A 23,810-nucleotide genomic window follows, 5' to 3' on the forward strand; every position below is an offset into this window, starting at 1 on the left:
AGTAATGGAGTTGATAAGATATAACTTAACAAAGAGTCAGTAAGGGTCTGAACAACTACAGAGAAAATCCACGGGAAGGTGATGGGGAAGGGAGAGACATTCTTACTCCTTGAGGATCAGATTATAAGATATATTAAGTCTAGAGATCTGTTCTAAAGGCACATGTGACTTTCCTAACAGGTATGTTGGGGGGTAGAGAAGTTTTCCTTGTTGGCAAACCAGATTAGGCAGTTTTTCACATCTTCATTTAGTCCTATGGCTGTCTATTCAATTGCATATGTAGTCTTAGAATTCTTAGCTTTCTTTAAAGTTCACGTAAAATGCTAACTTCTACAGGAGGTTTTTATTCATCTTCCCCTCTTTTATCCCAAATTGTCTTTTAGTTCCAGTATAATTATTTGGTGCATACTTAAGGTTTGTAAAACACTATAAATATTTTGCCTCAATTGTTCATCACAATAATCTGAGACATAGGTGCTATTATTATCATTACCATTTTACAGATGAAGAAACAGGCTGAGATAATCTAAATGGTCTGCCCATGAGTCACACAGGTAGTAAGTATCTGAAGTAAGATTTGACCCCAGGTCAGGACTTTATACAGTAAACTCCCTAGTATATTGTTTCCACCCATAGAGTGTAAACTGCAGCATATGATGAGGGGTATGATGTGGTTATGATGAGGTCTGTAATCCCTGCTACTGGGGGAAGTTGAGCTTGGTGGATTGATTAAATTCTGGGGTCATTATAGATGCAATAGGGTTAAAGCCAATTCAGAGTCTGTACTAAGTCCCGATCGGTCCATATATTGGTAGAAAACTACCAGACATTCATAAGAAGGGGTAAAACAAGCCCAGGTCTGAAAAAATCGAGCAAATTAAAACTGGGACAATTGATTTTGGGATGGAGACCCAGTCGTCTATGCTTCCAGCCCAGGAATAAATAGAAAGACCAAGTAAAAGAAAGAAAGGAAGGAAAAGAGGGAGGAAAGTGGGGAGGGAGGGAGGGAAAAAGAGAGGGAGAGAGGAAGGAAGGAAGGAAGGAAGGAAGGAAGGAAGGAAGGAAGGAAGGAAGGAAGGAAGGAAGGAAGGAAGGAAGAGAAATAATGTAAGTTCTTTTAGAAATGGAACTATTTAATTTTTATCTTTGTATCTCCAGTGCCTAGCATGCCTACAAATAGTAGTTCTTTATTTCATTATTGTGGATTAACTTTTGGGGATACTAGAGCTATTTTCCTTGATATGGGGAATACTTCCTGATGAAAAATCTCCTTTAATAATACATATAAAAATCACTATCCAACCTCCCTTAGAGAGTTGCCTTCCTGACTCAAAGGCTTGTTCTCCATTCACTTCAACAAACCGTCTCTCAGTTGATTTACAATTGGGATATTAGTTTGGGATATTATGTTCTTCTCACAACTTGGTTTTTTACTGTGTAGAGAGTTAAATGGTTGTTGTTTGTCCTTTGTTCCCAGAGAAGACCATGACATTGGGGTGATGTCATGACTTGCACTGAATTGGATATTAATTGAAGGAGGGCTGTGCAAAGCTCACCAACCTCACTCTCTCCTCCAGAGTCATATGGGTCCAGTGGCAAGATATGTATCAGGATGACTGGAAATGGCCCTAGAAGTATAAAGCAATTGGGGTTAAGTGACCTGTCCAAGGTCACATAGCTAGTCAATGTCTGAGGTGAGATTTGAACTCAGGTTCTCCCAACTTCAGGGTCAGTGCTCTAGCCACTGTGCCACCTAGCTGCCCTCTAGTTAAATGATACTGTTTTAAGTTACTACAGATCTCCTTTGGAACACTTTGAAGTACTTTAGACACTGTTAAAGCCCCTAGATCTAGCCCATAAGTATATATGTCTTTTAAGTAGGCATACTTCATGGATGGTAAAAGGTGCTTATGATTGAATAGGAGCAAGAGAGTAGGCTGGATTCTGTTTGGGAACTGGTATAGTGCTTTTAATGGGCCTAAGCTTCTGCTTGCAGCCTATTTTTTAAAAAAAATCAACATTTTCCTGGTTATGTCATGTGACTATGAATAGTAGAATACCACAGACTCCATATTTAAAGTTTTAAGCCAACCAAAAAACAGAGGAGATGCATGTGGTGGGCATGAGGAGGCCATAGTGTATTACCAAGAAAGCATTGTTAATGGAATTGGATATAATCAAATAGGAAATTCTTAGTAAAAACCCATAAATATAAGTAGAACTCAAAGAAAATAGAGAACCATAGGGAGTTAGGGAAGACTGTGAAGCCTTGGAGGGTACAAAGAAAAAACCAACTCTCTGTGTTTTGAGACAGCCTTTTTTTGCATGTGTTTTATACCCTTTTGGCAATCTGGTAAAATGTACAGACTCTTTCTCCAAATAATTATTTTTAGGAACAAGTTGGAGGTATTTCAGACATTTATCCTACTTATACCTGGTTCTCCATCTGTTGTTGTTGTTGTTGTTGTTCAGTCGTTTCAGTCATGATCAAGTCTTCATGACCCCATTTGGGGTTCTCTTGGCAGACATACTAGAATGATTTGCCATTTTCTTCTCCAGGTTATTTTACAGCTGAAGAAACTAAGGCAAACAGGATAAAGTGACTTGCCCAGGGCCAGATAGTTAGTAAATATCTGAGCCTAGATTTGAACTCAGATATTCTTGACTCCAGGACTGTCACTCTACCCATTGAGCCATCTAGCTGCCTCTTCTCCATCTGTAAGGAGATGATAATACTTGATCCCTGGCTTCCTCACTAAGGGTGATGAAATAAGCATGAAACACTCCACTTTTTCTGAAATGAGTTTCAGGTTTGGGATGCCTCCATAAGCAGGGAGAGCAACATCCCATGATGTCAAGTGGCTGCTGTTCTCCTCTGCACACTTGTCCCGAGTGCCTGCAAAATAGTTCCCATTGTTGTGTTACAGTGGAAAGAGTCCTAGCTTTGGAGTCAAAGGAATATGCTACAATTCTGACTCTGACTCTTGCTTCCTCTGTGACCTTGGGCAAGTCACTTTATCTCATTGAGCCTCAGTTTAATCAATGGCAAAATGAGATTGGCTTCAGGAACCTCTAATGGCTTTCTAGCTTTATATCTCTGGTCATAAGCTGATGAATACATTTCCAACTGGGTTCTGGAGCAGTCCTGCCTAGGGAGGTGTTAAACATAGGATGATCACACATTTCTGATTTATTTCTTTCTTCTTATTACAACCAATTAGAGACTATAGTGGAAGAAATATATTTTTCTTCCACATATTTGCATAAAATCTGCTCCTTGGTAGCAAATCACATGAAGGGGAATGATAATAGAAGGATAAAATGAAGGTAACTGCCCCATAGGGTAAAAGGGATACTCTATAAGTGATAACTTAAAAAAAACCCTTTAGTTATAAACTGAATAAAAATCTCAAAAGCTATAAAATAAGAATTAGAAATAAAAATAAGAAATAAAGTCTTACATAAAATCATTATTGCCAAATATTTTATAATTTGATAAAGAGAAATAGGTAAGTATAAATACACGTATATGTATATATGCATATACATATTTGATAGATATACATATATAAATTTAAAAGCAATAATAACACCTTATTTGCTTATATCATTCTGATCTCTTTTCCACCTGTATGCACGTTAAATGTTTTTCAATGTATATGCTATTATTGTAAACCTGAAAGTGATACATCAGTGTGAATTACTGTTGTTGTTCTGATTGTGCATTTTTCATTCTTTATTAGTAGATATTATTGTGATATTCTGAGGGCCCTTTAAGCTGGAGGGAAACATGAGAGGGGCATTTGGTCTGGTCCAAACCACCTTTTTTTTTTTTTTTTTCAAACAAACTTCTAATGCAACTGGGACAGATGGTTGCCTATCAATAAAACAATGGAAAGTTTTCAAGTGCTTTTGGATGAGAATTATATTTAGCATAAACCATAATATTCCCTAAAACCCCATATAAGGAAAAGGATGTGGACATCATCAATTCTTGTCTCCGTACAAGTGTGAATTCCAACATGAGAAACCCATTAGTTAGGATCTTTGAAATTCAAGATGACAATGTAGCCAGGATGTATAAGGGATGGACACAAATTCCAAGATTAGTAGCCATTACCAATGAATAAATGGCCAAAGGATATGAATAGGAAGAAATCCAAGCTATGAAGTAGCATATTTAAAAAATTTTTCTAAATCACTAATAATTAGAGAAATGAAAATTTGAGGTTCTGTCTCACGCCAGTCAGATTGGCGAAGATGACAATAGTGAAGAATGACAAATGTTAATGACAAATGTTGAAGGGATTGTCGATTAACAGGCATGCTAATATACTGTTGGTGGAGCTCTGAATTGGTTCTGTCATTTTGGAAAGCGACTTGTATCTATGCCCCCAAATTCACTAAACTTTGGTCTTGTTTTTGTCTCTACTAGGCCTATTTCCCAAGGAGATCAAAGAAAAAAGAAAAGCACTTATATGTACAAAAATATTTATACAGTTATTTTCACAGTAGCAAAAGAAAATGGCATCTAAGAAGCAATCCTCCTGTTGGCAGATAGCTAAACAAATTATGGTATGTGAATATATTGTGTTATAAGAAATTTTGAAATGGACAGTTTCAGATGAAATCAGGAAATCCTCTTTGAACTGATGTTAAGAGAAGTGAGCAAAATTACATCAAATTTTACAATGACTACAATTATGTGGAAGAAAAAATTTACATAGATAACAATATAATGAATTATAATCAAATATTTGGAGTTGGAGACATCAGGATATCTGAAGGGCCACCCCTGGACATAATTGTTTCATCAAAAGACACAAAAGTACTTCTTTCCAGCTGTGACCATGATAGTGTTTAAGCTTTAGTTTTATATTTGCAAGGGGAAGAACTCAATAAACAGCTTCATTCAGAAGGACAGCTACCCCCCACAGAAGTGAAAAGATAGTGAGTGCCATTCAAGGCTCTCCTATCTGAAGCATCTCTAGCTAAATCATTGGGCCCTGATATCCACAGGCTCCTTCTGAATGGGCTTTAGTGAATGACAAACCCCAACAATGATAGACCTTGCATGCCAAGCAGCATGGTGTAGTGAAACTGCTGATGGAAGCAGATTTGCTCCAATTTTCAGCAGCAGAATTTCTTAAGGTTTGTCGGCTCAGAATATGAGGGAGGCATGCAGAATATTTCACTTGTGTCAGCAGCCTAGCCCTGCCTCATTTCAGGAGTAATTAATGGACTGTGCCTTTAACCCTTTTCTTTCCCATGACTCAGTAAGCTCTCTTTTGTCCACTTAGTTAGATGGAGAGAGACAGAGACAGAGACAGAGACAGAGAGACAGAGAGAGACAGAGATAGAGAGACAGAGACAGAGAGAGACACACAGAGAGAGACACACACACACAGAGAAAGAGAGAGAGAGAGAAGATACACACATACTTATTTTATGTGTATGGAGTATTTATTCTAGGGGTCTTATCCTATCTTATGTTCTCCTCACTTTCAGAATTTTGCTCCAAGTGGGTCTTGCTATTACTAAGTGCACCTTGGAGTAATTATAATTAATATGACCCAATGGCTTATATTTAAAAACAACAACAACAATAGTGAATATTGGGCCTTACTGATCCTGTAACCCAAAACCTTTTCAGATTCATCTCCAGGTCTATGATTATTCCTCATCAGGTTTGCCTGTATAGAGAAAACATAATAAATACACTGTCATTAATAGATGATCATGAAGAATTGCCGTTACAAATTTGCCCTGAGAGAAATGAAGATGGATACAATGTTTCACTTTTTATAGATTCAGACAGCTCTACCTAAGTTTCTACAAAATTTTCGTGTTTTCTGTTTCTTCTACCTTAATAATATTCCATTAAATTTATATATCACAATTATTCCAATTAGTAGCATTTCCAATGGGTACCTACTTTATTTGTAGCTTTGTTTTTTTACTCTAATAGTAGACTATGTTGGTATACATGGAAACCTTCTTCCTATCTTTGAAATAGGTATTATCGAGTAATGGAATTTCTGTGTCAAAGTGTATGAGCACTTTACTTATTTTTCTTACATGACTTCCAAATTATTATCCAAAATAGTTGAAGCAATTCACAGCTTTACCAAAAGTATAATGTTATGCCTCTCTTCTGTCCAACACTGACCATTTTCCTTTTTTGTCATCTTTGACAATTTGTTGGGTTTGGCAGTATGCTAGAGTCAATTTGTTTTGGCTTGAGAGAGCTGATTGCTAATTTTTCAGTGTAAGCATTTACACCTTACAAATTGGTAAATGCTACAAATCAGGGTTTGACATTGTTTTTATTGATTATCTAGCAGAGAAAAATCTTACTAATACAAATTAAAAAGTGTGATACAGGACTTTTCCCCTCAGAGAGCCAGTTAAGTATTAACCAGCACACTCCTGGATGGGTTATTAGTCGAAACCTCAAAGCTTTTAAAAATTTTATCTAATAATAGGTTATTTGGAGCAACATTTCATATGATTGCTGATATTTTACTATTTTTCTTTTGAAAACTGCTCATATCCTCTAGGGAATGGTTCTTGAGATCTACACCTTTTTTTTTCCTCTCAGTAAATTTTATTCTATCTAGTTCTATAAATTTTTGGTAGTTTAGCATAGCACTAAATCTATAAATTAATTTAGGTACTATCATCATTTTTACTACATTGGTGTGGCTCAACTATGAGTAATGAACATTCCTCTAATTACTTGTCTTCCTTTATTTCTGTGAAGACTGTTTTGTAATGGTATTTCTATACCTTATGTTTATGTTAGTAGATAGAGCCTCAGATATTTTATGCATTGGATGGGATTTATCTCTGGAGAATGGATAGAACAATAGCCTGCAAGCATGAAAAACTGTGTGACTTTAGACACTCACTAGCTGTGTGACCCTGGGCAAGTCACTTGACCTCTATTTGCCTCAGCTTCCTAGTCTGTAAAATGGGCATCATAATAGTATTTACCTCCCAGGGTTTTTGTGAGCTATTTATTTTTCTAGCATTTCTTCTTTTTTTAATTGCTACCGTATATAGAAATGCTATTGTTTTTGTGTTTATTTTTGTATCCTTTTACTTTACAAAGAAGTATTCATTTTCTCAATTATTTTCATTGCTTAAGCTCTGGGCTTTTTACAGGTAAGCCTATGTTTGAGCTTCATTTTGGTTTTTTTTTTTTTTGGCAATGTTGACCTTAGGTGGTGTGGGGTTCTAAAAAGAATCCTGACTCTTGAATCAGAGGTCACATACATACCTTCTTCAACAGTCTTAGTCATTTGGAATCATGAGCTGGAAGAGACTTAGAGATCACTTAAGTCAATAACTTCATTTGAAAAATGAGGAACTTTATGCTTATAGAGGTCAAGTGACTTGTAAAGATTTATACTGTATATCCCACCCTCAGCCCTAGCTTTCCTTTAAAAAGTCCTTGTTTTTCCTAATTTGTTTGTTAGTAGTTGGCCCTTGGAATGACCCCATCTTGGGGGAGAACTGTCCATATCCTCCATACTGCTCTACTAGCCAATCAGAGACCCTTCTCCCTTTCCCTCTAGATCTTAACAACTTCAAAGTCCATTCCACAAATCTTAATTTACTTAAAGTTGACTTAAGATATCTATTGACTCCCAATAGCACCATAGTGATGGAGATAAGAAACCTATTTGTATGATACTGGGCCACTTTTCTCAGCAGTAGTTTCTTCATCTGTGAAATGTGGAAAATAATAGCACCTACCTTACAAGGTTGTGAGATAAAAATGATATGTAAATCACTTTGCAAATCTTAAAGTACCATATAATCAAATTTCTATCTAAATGTTAGCAATTATTATTAGTTAACATAATGATAGGATTATGGATAATGATTGATATTCCATTTGTTTTGGATCAGTTTACTTTGGATTCATATTGGTACTTTAAAAGGATTAGAACACATTAAGTATTGTTGTTTATGTTCATCTAACTGTTCATAAATTGCCTTAAGCCACTTCATGCTTGAAGAGACCTTGGGTCTTGCCAGCTATTTCCTTGGTTTGAAGCATCTCATGGATCTGTTTTGGCCTAGCAGAATTGCATGAAATTTCACAATGAGCTTTTGTCAAAAAAAAAAAAAAATGCTCAGAAGTTGTCTTACTTGGCAACATAACCATTCAATGCCATATCCAGGAACCTTAGTTTTCCTCAGACACCACTTTCCCTAAAGGGTTATCTATTGTTACATCTTTTTAAAATTTTTTTTAATTTTATTTTATCTTTTTCTATTGTTATATCTTGAACCCTTAAGAGATACTTGTTGTTTGGAGTGAATTATATTGGTTGGCATTTATAACAATAAACTTCTTCAGCCTCAGTTTCCTCAACTGTAAATTGGTATCATCATTTTGCTTGCCTTTTGGTCCAGGCTGCTTCATATTAGTAGGGAAGGGATTAGTGCTAATTAGGCATAAAAGAATAATATTTAACCTCTTTGTCCCCATGTAAGCTGCAAATGTATAGATGATTAGCTGACTTCTAAAAGCTTGCCTTAAAGAGCTTTGCTGGTCTTTACATCCCAGAAGTGTTGCTTCAAGGCATTACTGTAATGATGAGGTTAAAGTTGTCTTAGACTGAAGGTTAAGGGCTATTGAACATATCACTACATATCTCTTCAGATCCAGTCTTTAATGATCATGTTCTTTCAGGTTATCAGTCTCCAGAAAATACTTACCATTTCCCAAACTTACTATTCAATTTGACAAAAGACTAATTTGTAAGCAGAACATCTATGTATTTCTAATAGGAGATACACATATACACTCATTGAAGTCACCTATCCATCCAGGGCATCTCTTCCATGTGGGTAGGTCCTATAAGCAGAACAAAATTTTACATAATTTGCACATTGTAGACATAAACATTACTTGATGAACAAAGAACCTCCCCCCCCCAAAGGAATTTGAATCTTGTTCAAAAGATACACACATTAGATTAATCAGGTTTTATTACTAACCTACTCTATCATCTTAGACAAATCAGTTAGTTTCCCTGCCCCTTGGTTTATTCATTTGTTAAATGAAGAATTTGGAATGCATAATCTCTAATGCTTTTTCTGAATAACATTCTATGACCTAATATTGTCTTAGTCTTTTTCAGTCATCATATAGTTATAATACTATTATGAGACTGTCATGAGGGTCTTGTAAAATTTTGTATCTGTATGCCAAGTTTCTGAGTTTTCTGAAATCTCTACAAGGAGAGAAATATGAAGAAGAAAAAACTGAAAGGGCAGAACTGTGATAAAGAAGGAAGAGCTCTCATAAGCTTGGACTACAAATTGAACTTAGCTTTTCAAAGACTGAAATTCCAAAAAAATCTGTTCTTTCTCCAATTTTTCCCTCCTTGCAACTTTCCAGTAGATGCTAATATATTCTGCTTGCTTCTTTTACCTGAATGTTTCTCATATGCATATCTAGTCTCAAACATAGAAAAGTCAGGCTTTAGCTGGATAGACAAAAATATAAATTAAAACAGCAAACCAAATCCATATTTTAATACTAGAAATGTACTTAACTGGGGGATCTGAGCTATTGTGATTGTATCACCTGATAAAAACTGCATAAAACACTAAAGGAGGGAATTATGTCAGTCTGAGGGTCACTGTATTACCCTTAGGCTATATATATATATATATATATATATATGTATTGTATGTAATTGTTTAAATTATCCCCTTCCCACTGTGAGAAAAGAAGATGGGTAAGAAACAGATCAGGCATGGATGAAAAGAACTGGGGGAGATCCAACTCTTCCTCTTCCAAAAGGGAGAATGGAGCAGAAGGATAAAGTGCCTTCCACAACATTACCATTGATATTACATACAGTAAGCAAAACTCTAGATCAGTGGTTTCAAATTATATTTTCATATTCATTTTAAGGTATAACTCACACTTATTTACTCTACTACTATCTAAATCTTTGTTTCTTTTTAGGAAAACTATATTATAACTACTTGTTCAACTGAAGAATAACATAGGATGATCTATGGTTAAGCACAGAACAAATATTATAGAAGTTCGAAGAAGAAATTACTGTGGGCTAAAAGATCTCAAAAGTCAAACTCAAAAGTCTATAGTTTGGATGCTTCAGTCTCTTTACTTTAAAAAAAATTTGGGACAACATTTGCCCTTCTACAATCCTTTGATACATTTCTTATTCTCTAGTCTTTCAAAAGTCAGTCAAAGAGATTTATTAAGTGCACTCTGTTTGTGTGGCACTGTGTTAAGTACTAGAGACATGAAGAAAGGGCCTAACTCTCAAGAAACTGATGGGAGGAGGGAAAACATGTAAAAATATGTCGAAACAAACTATATTCAGGATGAAATGGAGATAATCAAAAGAAGGAAGACATTGGCATTAAGAAGGGTTGGAAAAAATTTCCTGTAGAAAGTGGATTTTAGATGGAACTTGAAGGAAGCCAAGGAACCAGAAGTCAGAGAAAGAGAGAGAACATTCCACACATTGGGAATAGCCAGTAAAAATGCCAAGAATTGAGAAATGGAGTGTTTTATTTGAGAAATAGTAAGGAGTCCAGTGTCATTAGATTGCAGAGTACATGGTGGTGAGTAAGAAGTAAAAAGACTGGAAAGGCATGGGAGATAAGTTATAAAGTGCTTTGAATGACAGAGGATTTTATATTTGAACCTATAGGAGATAGGGAGCCACTGAAGCTTAGGGGGGGTTGACATTGTCAGATCTGTGCTTTCAAAGATCACTTTGAAAGTTGAGTGAAGGAAGGACTGGAATAGGGAGAAAATTGAGGCAGGGCGACCAACTAGTAGACTCTTGCAGTAGTCCAGGCATGAGATGATGAGGTTTGAATGCTAACAATGGCTGATCAGTTACAGCTGGCCAGTTTTAAAAAATAACAGCTTGGGATGTGATTCATTTCATAATCAAGGTACCTTTGTAATTTTACTATTTAATCAAGGCCACGTTTCCAAGAAAAACCTGAAATTCATAATCATAGTACAGTTATCAAGCATGGTGGACTGATAAGTTAACTGGAAGTCTCATCTAATCAGGTGTTCTCAGTGAGGAGGTAATAAAGGGAACCAAAAGTGGGAAGGTAAATATAACACTAAGTTGCTCCTTCTGCTACTCCTGTGTGTTTTCCTTGGGAGATTTCATAACTTTTTTCTTCTCCTGTAATTATGACAGGGTGTGTTAATCCATACCCTATCAGAATGAAAGGGAAGAAAAAGGAAATCCTGGACAGTGGAGATTGACAATAAGTCTAAAGCTGGGGAAAATAAAGAACAGAATGGATAAATCATCAAATCACAGAATCTGAGACTCTGAAAGGCCCATAAGGGATATGTGGTCCAATCCATATAGAGAAGGAGTCCCCACTATAATAAACATGATAAGGAAGGGCTTCCTACCATGCCTTAAGGCAGCACTTTTTGACATCTTTGCCTATACAATGCTACATCTTCTACAGAAACTATGTAAGCCAGGACTTGTCTCTTTGCCCTGTTTCTGCATGAAACTGTCCTGAGTGGAATATCAGTTGAATTGGCTTTGGGACAATTGCAGTTTATCGATAACTTCTGTCCTTCTCTCTCAAGTATCTGGCTGACTCATCTGACTTGTAACTCACCTTAGTGCCCACCCTCTTAGAATACTCTTTTCAGAGGAGAAAAACGAGCCTTACCTCCCCAGTTTCCCAAGAGACAGAAAGAAGAGAGGAAGTTAGTCTTTGCTTTTTATTTTCATTTTTTAACTTTCATTTTTAATATCTTCTGGGCAGCAACATGAAGTGACATATTCTTTCATATGCCTTTCCATATTTCTTCTTAGCTCACTGCTAGTTCTTCCTTCAACCTGTTTTGTACTTTGCCCAGAATTCTCCATGTAGAGAGTTCTCAATACCTTCCCTCTACTTACTCTAAACCAGTCATTGTGAGTACAATGGCAGATGTCCACCCTAGATTGACAGCAAAGAAGTAGTGGGTGGAGAAAAGTGATTCCTGCGCATGAATGTGCTTGTATGTGGGGGTGTGTTTATTTCAGCACAGTGAGTTACACCTTTTCTTTTGAGTGAGGAATGAGGTGTGTAGGTTAAGTACTCCTCCTAAAGTGTGATACAATATGGAATCTGGCCCATAAGACATAAGTTAGTGACCAAGTACTTATAACAACTCACCTTGCAATGCTTTCCTTATAATTCCATGAGCTCTTGGACTGGACCAGTAATTTTATTGATATAGAGAACTCCCAGTGAGGTAACACCTTCTCTCAATATCAGTTGGTACCTTCCATGCAATTGATAGACTTAAGAAGTTGCCTAGGGGGCACTGAGAGGTTAAATGATTTGCCCAGGGTCACTTAGTCAGTATGTGTCAGAGCTGGGATTTGAGCTAGGATTCACTACATGATACTACCTCTCCTCCTATTTTTACAGATGAGTCCAGAGGGTTACGTACCCAATCCATGGTTATACATTTAGTAAATATCAAAGCTGGGATTTGGACCCAGGTCTCCTGACTTGAAATCCATTATAATTTCTACTATATCTCTGTGGCAATCAATGTTAAGGTAATGCCATTTATAAGACTGTTCATAAAGTCTCTCTATAGAAAAGATGTTAGCAGAGTGGAAAGAGGTAATGAAATCATTACCATCAAATTATTTGCAAAGTTTTGACTTAGACCCTCTCTCTATTTTTATATTCTTGGAAACAAGAGCTGAGTCATCCATTTCCAGTTAAAGAACTCTTTCATCGTGTGGGCTCTCCAGCCAGCTTGAACTAGCTCACAGAGTAGATTGTTTAATTTTCAGGGTGATCATTTACATCTTGGAAATTCTCTGCAAACTGCAAATCAAGGATTAGTTTATTGTTCTATTATTGTCTAGACTTAAGAAAGTGATAATAATGCAGACTAAATTTAAAAGTTTGTTTTTATTCTCTCCCAGAGAGATGATTGTTAAACATTTACCAGAATGTCCATCTTTCTTCAATATTGCTGACTAGGGTCAAATGGTTTGCTATTTTTGATTAACTTACTACTGAACCAGAGAAATGCAGCAATTCCCACAGGACTCACACAGAAGAATTTGTGATATGAAAACATCTACTTAGCCAATGAGTGACTCACTCTAACAAGTTGGAATTAGGATGGAAAGAAAAAAAAAATGATGGAACTCACAAAACAGTGTGATAAAGAGTTAAAAGATCCTCAAAGAGAGCTGAGCAGATACCTAAAAGGAATAATTTGTTTACAAGATTTCTGCCAGCCTATCCATGCTAATGATTACCACCAGGTAGAGTGGTAGTCAAACTGGGAGGGAGAACATAGTCATTTCCTTCTAAGGTTGAAGTGTTTTAGCAGCATGGGAGAAATTACAGATCCAGATATCCTTTAATAAATCAATTAATAAGTATTTATTAAACACCTACTAAGTGTCAGGTACTATGCTAAATGGTTAGGATACAAATACAAGGGACAAAACAATGCTCTACCCATAGGGAGCTTACATTCTAAAGGGAGAAACAATAAGAAAGATATAAGTATATTCAAAGAAGTTAAAAAGAGGCTTTCTTTCTTTCATCAACCAATATATCAAATCACAAAGCCCTTCCTTCTCTCATCCCAAGTAACCTCTAAATAAACTATTAAAAAAAGTGGTATTTTCATTACTGTAAAATGGTGGGGGGGGGGGATAATTTGATAGACTCTATATCTTATGCTCTAATATCTTGTGCTCTGGTAAACTTCTTCCTTCCCACCCTCTCCACATTTCTTCTCTTTTTCACATGCATCAAAACTGACTAGACTATAGGAAGTTGCTTTCATCCTTTCACACCTCCCCTTTGTCTACCTCCTCTATTTGTTTCTTCCAAGTTTTTGCTCCTTCTTTACTTCTGCAGTCAAAACTTGGCCATGAGGATTCCTGAGTAGTTGGGAACATGAGACCCAAGTACTATTTGCCTGCCTTCCTATAGATGTACTCATGAAAGTACTTTTAATATGACCTTTAATAGAATCCCCCGTGCTCATGCAGACTCAGGTATAAACTGATGTCCCCTAAAAATGAACGACCACTTATTAAGAGTTCTATAGTGTCTAAATCCTGGCTTCCAATAACCATCCCATAGAAGGCTTCTTTTGAAGGCTTCCACTGAGTCAACATAATATGACCAAATACAGGTCCATTTTAGTTCTTTCCATTTAAGTTCAAAGCATTTAAAATCTTATCATTTCTTCTTTATCTCTAAGCTCTATCAAATATAGAAAAAGGAAGATCAACTACTCTCTTTTAGAGTGTAATGGAAGCACCAACACCCCTAGCTCTCCCTCCCCCTGGCACTTGACAACCACTTAATTGCTGAACTAAATTGAATCTAATTGTCTTGTCCAGGAGCCCAGTAGTAGAATGGGAATAGGATACCTCTCTTAGGGCCCCCTACTTTGCATTTAGGGCAATAATCCCACTAGTAGATCTCATGGCCTATCTCTAAAGCAGGCAGATTATTGGGCCATGGGAGGGGATTTGCAAGTTTGCTCTGTTTCAAAACAAGGAGGCCTTAAGGAGCACCACGTCGGAGATTATGCTGAGGCAGAGGTGTTTCCATCTTTCTAATTGGAATAAGGCTGCTGCTATTAGCAGACTTTCTTCTCCACAGTTAAGAGATTATTTACCTATGAGGGAAAGACAGAGCTGCAGGTTCTTTTTAATAACACTATTAGTTTCCCGAGGCCCAGTAAGGAAAAAAAAAACAGACAGAGATGAAAGCCAAAGGCCCCTGTGACCTCTGCAAGTTGCCTGACAATCTCAAGAATGATCACAGAGCCTTAAGGGCTGGAGCGAGCTGGAGAGGTCATCTGGTCCACTCTCTCACAGAGCAGGTGAGAACGGGTTCTTCACTGACAGCTCTGCAGACAAGGCAATTCATCCACTCACTCCAACATGGGGATCACAAGTAAGCCACTCTATTCTTTTCAAAGGGATGGGTGACAGGTGCACTCAATAGAATGAGAACTGATCTTTGGAGAAGAAGTCAACTCCTCTGAAACTCCTAGAGAAAAAGGAAAGGGGATGGCAAAAAAATGAAAATGGAAGAATATAGGCAGAAAACCTCTTCTTTATCCTGTGAAGAACACACTTTCTCCCTATTAAAAAGGGTAAGTATGGTACAGTGGAAAGTATGCTGAATTTGGAGTTAGGAGACTTTTGTTCAAATCTAGACTCTGGAGCTTAAGGCCTGTAAGGGCTAAAATTCTAGCTATACTGTCTAAAATATCTAATGAGTGTTCGCTAATAAATTATAAGCTTTAGCAAGAGTTAGACTTTTAAGCATTTATTAAGGAGAATAAGAATTTGGTAAAGAGAGAGAGAAAGGCCTAGATTCATCTATCTATTAAAGGGAGAGAGAGCATTTCTAGCTCCCTTCTCCACCAGAGTTCTCAGGAAAGAGTGTCAGAGCAGCAGCCTTCCCCTTCTTCCTCCCACAAGCCAACTTCAAGCGCCACTTCCTGACGCCTAAGAAAAACTCCATGGTCCTGCCCTCAGAGGCCCTCTCCTCATGTTGGAGCTTTCCTAAAGTAAGTCTCTAGCGGGTGGCGTCATTGCAATCGTTACATGGCTGTGTGACTTTGGACAAGTCATTTACCCTTTCCAGGCCTTGGTTTCCTCATCTTTAAAATGGTGGTGGCAGGATAATTTGATAGATTCTAATATCTTATGCTCATCTAAATTTATGAATCACTGAGTCTATGAATAAAGGAAATTTTTTCTGTGGAAAGCAACCAATAGGAAAATAAAGACTCAGTAAATTTTTCTCTTTCTTTCTTTCTTTCTTTCTTTTTCTTCCTTCCTTCCTTCCTTCCTTCCTTCCTTCCTTCCTCTCTCTCTCTCTCTCTCTCTCTCTCTCTCTCTCTCTCTCTCTCTCTCTCTCTCTCTTTCTTTCTTTTGGCAGGGCAATGAAAGTTAAATGATTTGCCCAGGGTCACATAGCTGGTAAGTGTTAAGTGTCTGAGGCCAGATTTGAACTCAGGTCCTCCTGAATCTAGGGCTGGTGCTTTATCCACTGTGCCACCTAGCTGCCCCCTCAGTAAATTTCTAAAAAAAAAAATCACAATAAATGGCTTCTTGTTCTGGAGACTAATGTGGAGTCTCACCTAACTATTGATTTTCCATTTACGTATTATAATGCTCATAAGGAGTGCCTCAAAAAAGCCTGACAAATCAAAAAATAAACTCAGATTCTTAAAAAGAACATTTGGGGACAGCTAGGTGGCACAGTGGATAGAGCACCAGCCCCAGAGTTAGGAGGACCTGAGTTCAAATCCGGCCTCAGATACTTGATACTTACTAGCTGTGTGACCCTGGGCAAGTCACTTAACCCCAATTGCCTCAAAAACAAAACAAAACAAAACATTTCACTCTCCATTGAAGGCTTCAAGAAAACCAGTATCCACATGAAACCAGCTGCCCTCTACTTTTTTTCCTTTCACTTGAAACAGCCAACAGATATATGCATTGGTTTATGATCGTAGATTCACATTTTATAAAGATTTCAAGAGGCCATCTAGTCCAAATGGATGTATAGATGAGGAAAAGTGGAGTCCAGAGACATTGTGATTGGTCCAAAATTTAAAAATGAACCATCAACAAGCACTTTTTTTTTTTGCAGGGTAATGAGGGTTAAGTGACTTGCTCAGGGTCACATAGCTAGTAAGTGTCAAGTGTCTGAGGCCAGATTTGAACTCAGGTCTTCTTGAATCCAGGGCCGGTGCTTTATCTACTGTGCCACCTAGCTGCCCCAAGCACCTATTTTTTAATTATTTATTTTATTCTGAACTTAAGAAATAAGACAAGCATTTCTATAACAGTAGAATAGGAAAAAAATTATATTTGAAACTGAAGATTTATTATGTACAACTTGCTATTCATATAGAATAAAGTTATCATGTAACTATTTTCTTTTGTTTTCTTCTTTCTCCCTCTACCCTAGAGATAGCTACCACTAGACAAATATGTATATATGGAAAGTCATTCTATAAATACTTCTACTTACCAGTCTTGTTTTGTTTTTTTATGGAAGCAGATAAAATCTTCCTTCACATGTCCTTTGTAGTTAATTTGGGAATGTGTAATAGTCAAAATGACTTAGTCACTCAAAGTTTTTCTTAAAAAATATTGCTATTATTGTATACAATGATCTCTTGGTTCTACTCTTCTTTATTTCATGCAAGTGTATCCAATTTTTCTTAGCGTTTCATGTTGTGGCATGTTTCGTGTTGTGGTATGTTTCATGGTCTGGCGTGTTTTGTCTTTGTGGCGTGTGGTGTGTTTCCTGTTGTGGTATGTTTCGTGTTATGGCATGTGGCATATTTTGTGGTGTGGCATGTTTCATGTTTTGATGTGTGGTGTGTTTCATGCTGTAGCATGTTTTGATGTGTGGCGCGTTTTGTGTTGTGGCGTGTGACGTTTTCGTGTTTTGGCTGTGGTGTATTTCGTGTTTCATGTTGTGGCCTGTGGCCTGTGGCCTGTTTCGGCATGTGCCATGTGGCGTGTTTCGTGTTTCATGTTGTGTTGTGTTTCATGTTCCGGTGTGTTTCATGTTTCGTGTTGTGGTGTGTGACATGTTTTGTATTGTGATGTCTTTCGTATTCTGGCATGTTTCATGTTGGTTATCATTTCTTATAGGATGGTAGTGTGGATGAACAAGATGTGGTATATGATTGCAATGGAATACTTGTATGCTAGTATTCCATTGAAATCATATAACATGATATAACAATGGATGGGTAGCTCTGGAATTTCCATTTCTTTGCCACCACAAAGAAAGCTGCTACAAATAATTTAGAACATATATGTTCTTTTCCTTTTTCTCTAATCATCTTTCAGCAAGCATTTATTAAGCACCTACTATGTGCCAGGCATTGTGCTTTGCATTAGGGTACAAAGGTAAAAATGAAATAGTCTTTCCTTGCTCTTAAGGAGCTTTCCAAGATAGCAAGTGACAGAGAAGAGATATGAACCCAGCTCCCATGCTTTTAGATTTAGTACACTTTCTATAGTGTTTTATACAGAAATATATTTATAGGATCACAGATTTAGAGGGATAAGAGATCTTAGAGGCCATTAGGTCCAACTACTTAATATTACAGAAGAAAAAAGCAACCCTGTGATGCAGAGAGAGCTAATCATTTTTCTAGGGTTACACAGCTACTACGTCTCTGAGGCAGTATTTGAACCATGTTGTCCTGACTTGAAGAGCATTAGTATATAGTCCATTATATCCACTATAATATTCTGCCATTCATTTGTTCCCACAAAAGGAGGAGCCAGGTGGTTAAGGCTCTTATTTCTAAAGTCTGGCTTAAATTCAAAAGATAAAGTTAAAACAAGTCTTAAATTTCACATGGAGGATATGACCCCTTCTGCATAGTATTACAACTGCTTAACACAGTCTGCAGGTAACACAGATCTTTTTCTAAAGAATTTAGGCAGATCCTTTCAAGAAGGAAGAAAAAAGAAAACTTTATGGCAAGCAACCCACAAGGGCAACCTCCAACTACATATAAATGCAAAAGTAATCCTTTTGACTTCTCCCCTTCCTCATATTACAGCATCAAGAGTCATTTCCATAGGTTATCTATGCTATTTGATAAGAGAGATCATTCCATTCCATTCCATTCCGTTCAATTTATTGCATTAGAGCTGAATGGATCAGTTTTAGATCTAGAAAGGATTTTGAGGCTATCTGGTAAAATCCCACATTTTACAGAGGAGACACTTCAGTTTCCCAGAGAGAGGAAGTAATTTAGCAAAGATCATAAAAGAAGTAAGGGCAGGGTCTGTATTTGAACCCTGTACTAACTGCAAAATAAGCACCTTTTCAATTCTATTCAAATAAAAGGTCAACTAACATGAGCAGAGCAGCATAGGATGGTGGGTAGAGAATTGACCTTGGAGAGTCAGGACAACTTGGGCTCATCTCTCACCTCTGACAAATAGTAGCTATGTAACCCTGGGCAAGTCACTTAATTTCTGTGTCCCAACCAACTGCCTAAAATTGTAAGGTATAGAGCTATCACCGGTCAGCATTAGGAAAGGAAGTTTCCTCATCCATAGTTTCCTCTAATCAGTGAAATTAAAGTTAGGACTGCTCAACAAACCAAAAGTTGTGCAAGATAATGTGCTGGCTACTAGGGAAAAAACAATACAGTTACCTCAAAGAACCTAACTGGGAGGTGGCATGGTGCTGGTAGAGGAGAGATGTAACATGGATAGAAATAGATAATACAGGTTAGAATGATGCAGCCAAACTGGTCTTCCCTCTCTTCCTTACAAATATCATTTTGGTTCCCTGTACAGGCTCTTCCCCACGCCTGGAATACACTCTCTTCTCTCCTCTGCCTCATTTCTTCCTTGAAAATATAGCTGAAATACCACTTTCTATATAAAACCTTTCTCATTTGTTTCCCTTTGCCGAGTACTAGTGAGCTCCCTGACAAATTATCTATATTAGCTGCCTTTTAGTTATTTGGTTTTCATTCATTCTCTCTATATATGCCCATGTTGTCTCTCAATACAATGTAAGATCCTTGAGGGCAGGGACTTTTTCATTTTTGTCTTTGTGCCTCTAGCATCTAACACAGTGCCTGGGACACATAGTAGACATTTAATGGATGCTTGTCAATCTACTAATAAGTGAACCAGATCTGTTAGAGAGGCATATAAGAGGGTCCCATTTATATTTGGAGGATCAGGAAAGAATCCAGAATCTACAATGCAAGGTAAGCTTATTGGAGGAGTTGGCATCTGGCGTACTTAGTGTCTAAAGTACTTAATTTGGAGGAAGGCTTTGGTTGGATGGTTGGGACATTTAGTAGTGATGTAATCCTAGACTAGTCACTTAACCTCCCTCAGTTTCCTCAACTACGAAATGAGGATAATAATAATATCACCGCCATTCCCAGTTGTTGTGAAGACCAAATGAAATAATATATGGAAAGGGTTCTGAAAACTTTATTTATGGTTTGCAACTTGTTAGTTTTGCTATAACACATCATTTGCCTTCCTAAATATCACTGCAGTATGCAAAATCTTGAAATAAAAATGACAGGGCTTATGGGGAAAATGGGGTTTGGGATACAAATCTTAAGAACTTCATTGGTGACATGTAAGGAAAGATAGGAACATAATTAAGAAAAAAAAACATTAGCAGTCCTACAAATGTTACCTGATTAAGAAATACACAAGCACTACAATTAATATATGTCTGTTGACTTCTCTGGGCCATAGAGCAGGTGGGGGGCAGTGGCCAAGGAGGAAAGTGGAGTGTGGGTACACTATGTATCAGTTATAGAATAGCCCTCCTCCAAAGTCCTCCTACTGCAGAAGAAATAGAACAAAAATGGTACTTTGGCTTGAAAAAAACCTGAAGATTGTGGACGGGGGAGTTGAAAATGTTGCAGCTTGTGAGTTTTGTGAAGTGGTACAATTGTATTCGTTCTTGCTATTTTGCTGGGACAAAATCTTCAATAACCAAAGTTGAAATTTGAGTTATGTTCAAATGATTCTATAATTTATTAATCATTTTGGAACAAATTCTCATTTTCAAAACAAGTCTTAGAGCAGAACTGACTGTATAAATGCTTGCTATTTGCATTATTATTATAACTTTAAAATAACTTGAAGTTTGAAGAAGGATGCTGTGTTCCACTTAAGTCCTCAGATCATTCAAGTCAAATGAGAAACCAATTATTAAGTGCCTACTATGTGCCAAGCATTATGCTAAGTGCTGCAGATAGAAAGGCAACTATAAGGAACTCAAAATATAATGGGAGAAAGGGGAGACAACATGCAAATAACTATATATAAACAAGATATATACAGAATAAGTTGGAGATAACCAATAGAGGGAAGGCATTAGAATCAGAGAGGGTTGTGAAAGGCTTTCTATAGAAAGTGGAGGTTTTCCCAAGAGTTAGTTTCTACAGGGAACAGCTTTGATCTTAAAGAGTGCAATGCAATTTCCTAAGTGCAATTTAGCTCCCTCTCTTCTTCCTATTCAATTCTGGGCTCAACTTACTGTCAATTGGCTGTGGTTTCTCTAGATGTATGGACTGATAGACTACCTCAATGAGCTGCTGATCCAAATGCATGTTATAATCTAAGCAATATGCATTCTTCACTCATTTGGTTTTGCCCATGTGGATAACTAAACTTCTTTTATTGGCTATAGATCTTATTGATTAGGGCTTTTCTCCCAGGGCTCTCTTTGCAATCAGCAAAAAATCATCTGGAAACAAGAGCACCTGGTGGATATCACCTACATGATGAAACTGTGTTGTGCATTGTACATCATCTATAACATTGGCAATTACCTTGGTGGGTATAAGCCTACCTGTTTTGTGTCTGAGTTGATATTGCTAATTAGAGTATTATTGATTAAAGATAGCTCTGTGCCTGCAAAAAAAAAAAGAAAGGAAGGAAGGAAGAAAGAAAGTGGGGTTTTTAGCCAATACCTGAAAGAAGCCAAGGTCAAGAGACAAAGATGAGGGAGAGCCTTTCAGGCACAAGAGAATGGAAGATTACAACTACAGAAGTGTTACTAACTTTGAAAACTTATACTTAGGGGAAAAAGAGAAATAATATAGATTTAGAGCATTATCTTATCCAACCCTCTCCTTGTATAGATGAGTAAACAAGGCCCACAAAGGTGAAAAAGCCTGCCCAAGGTCGTACAGAGTTGCGTGTTATAAATGGCATTTACATTTCTCACTGAAGCATGAGAAGTATTATTCATCTATTAAAAGAAAGTCATACTGTTTGCATTCTTTCAGGATCAAACTCAGGCTGACTCCGAGTCCAGGGCTTTTTCCACAACACTGCATCAATATGAAATGTGCTCATCATTAAGCATGATTACAGATTTCCTTCCAGTTATATAAGCCATCCTCAGCCAGGCTAGATTTACCTATAGATTGCAGTACTGATATAAGACTGTTCATCCACTGGGAAATGGACACTGGGGCCTCAGGACAACAGCACCAACAAGGAGCTCTCTCATACCTGGGGCTGATACTTGGCAGTTAAATTTCTGCCTCAGCTGATGGGTTCCAGCAATTTCCTAGAGCAGTCAGGACTTTCCCTACAAATACTGCATCTGAGGAAGCTCAAGACAACAAATTCTTCCAGCTTAGGTCGGCATTAAGTGGAGCTCAAAATATTTCCTCCAGATCCACCTGTTTCAGAGAGAAGCATGTAAATAAATGCTATTGTTGCTACTTCCACCCACTTCCCCTTTCACATTCCCTTTTGGGGATTTGCTATCACAGATGTGGAAGACATGCACATTAGCAGCGGAGCATGAGCACTGTTGTTCACCAATTAAAGGAAAGCCGCAATGCTTGTTTGCATTCTTCAGTAATCTAAGTGAATAAATGTGAGAAAGGATATGTGTGCACATGTGAGGGGAGGAGGGTAGAGGCAAGTGTGAATGAACAGAAGAATTATGGGATGCCAGGTCCTAAGCAAAAACAATATAGATTGTTACCGATATAATTTAAGCAGATCCAGAGGGGGAAAATACAAGGAAAAGGAGGGAGAGATAAAGAAATCTGGGAGAGGCAGGGTACAGCTCTGAAGTATGCTGCATGAAGGCTGATGTTAGTACTCTAGTAATAATAATAATATAATAATAATAATAAATAATAATAATAACTAGCATTTATATGGTCTTTAATGTTGGTGAAGCTATTTTCATATTTGAAAATTAAAGGGGTCAGAAAGTTATTAAAGTTAAACATAAATCATCATCTGATTGATGAACTAGAATGCCTTTGATTCAAATTCAAATTATTTAATAATTTACCAGTTGCTCTGCATGGGCTCCAAGATTTTGGAAGCAAACCATGTATATAAAGGTCACCTTCTTAGCCTAATTGAACTTGTTGGTGTATAAAATGCTGCATTTGAAAGTCGATAGAAGCTTCATGGATTCTTTTGGCTTTATGAGCCAGTTGTCAATTTCCATTTGTAATATACTATTTGTAAGCTACTCTATCTCTTGATTTTTCTGAGTTAGGCAACTTTAACTCATGCCCTCTAAGGAAAAAATACAAATAACAAATCGGTCCCACCTTGGGTCCCCATGTCAAGCCTCTCCAACATGGTAGGACTTAGCAGAGATGATGCTTCCCTGGTACTGTTTTTTTTGTTGTTGTTGTTTGTTTGTTTGTTTGTTTGTTTGTTTTGTGGGGCAATGAGGGTTAAGTGACTTGCCCAGGGTCACACAGCTAGTGTCAAGTGTCTGAGGCTGGATTTGAACTCAGGTCCTCCTGAATCCAAGGCCAGTGCTTTATCCACTGTGCCATCTAGCTGCCCCTCCACTGTGCCACCTAGCTGCCCCCCTGGTACTGTTTTTGAGAACTCAGGATCACCTCCACATCATGATGAGACATTGGGTCAGGTCCTTCATGCAGAGAAGATTTATTACATATGAACTTTTAAAAAGATGCACAATATATTTTCCTTAAAATAGAGGAGGCTGTAGCAAAGGTTTATGGCAATGATTGGGCAGAAAGAGGGACCAGAGGTTCCTGAAATAAATTTCACCTGCTTCAGCATTTTGTCTAAGACTGGTGCTAAAGTCTCAGAGTGGAAGATGCATTCATTAGTCTATGGGTCTACCCATATCCACAGGAAGGAATAAAATGGCTTATTTCTGAAATTTATCCCAACAAGGGAAAAACAATTTTGTACATAGTTTTTAGAAATGTTTTATTA

The sequence above is a fragment of the Dromiciops gliroides genome, chromosome 4, assembly GCF_019393635.1.
Source record: "Dromiciops gliroides isolate mDroGli1 chromosome 4, mDroGli1.pri, whole genome shotgun sequence".
In the NCBI taxonomy this organism is placed as follows: Eukaryota; Metazoa; Chordata; class Mammalia; order Microbiotheria; family Microbiotheriidae; genus Dromiciops; species Dromiciops gliroides.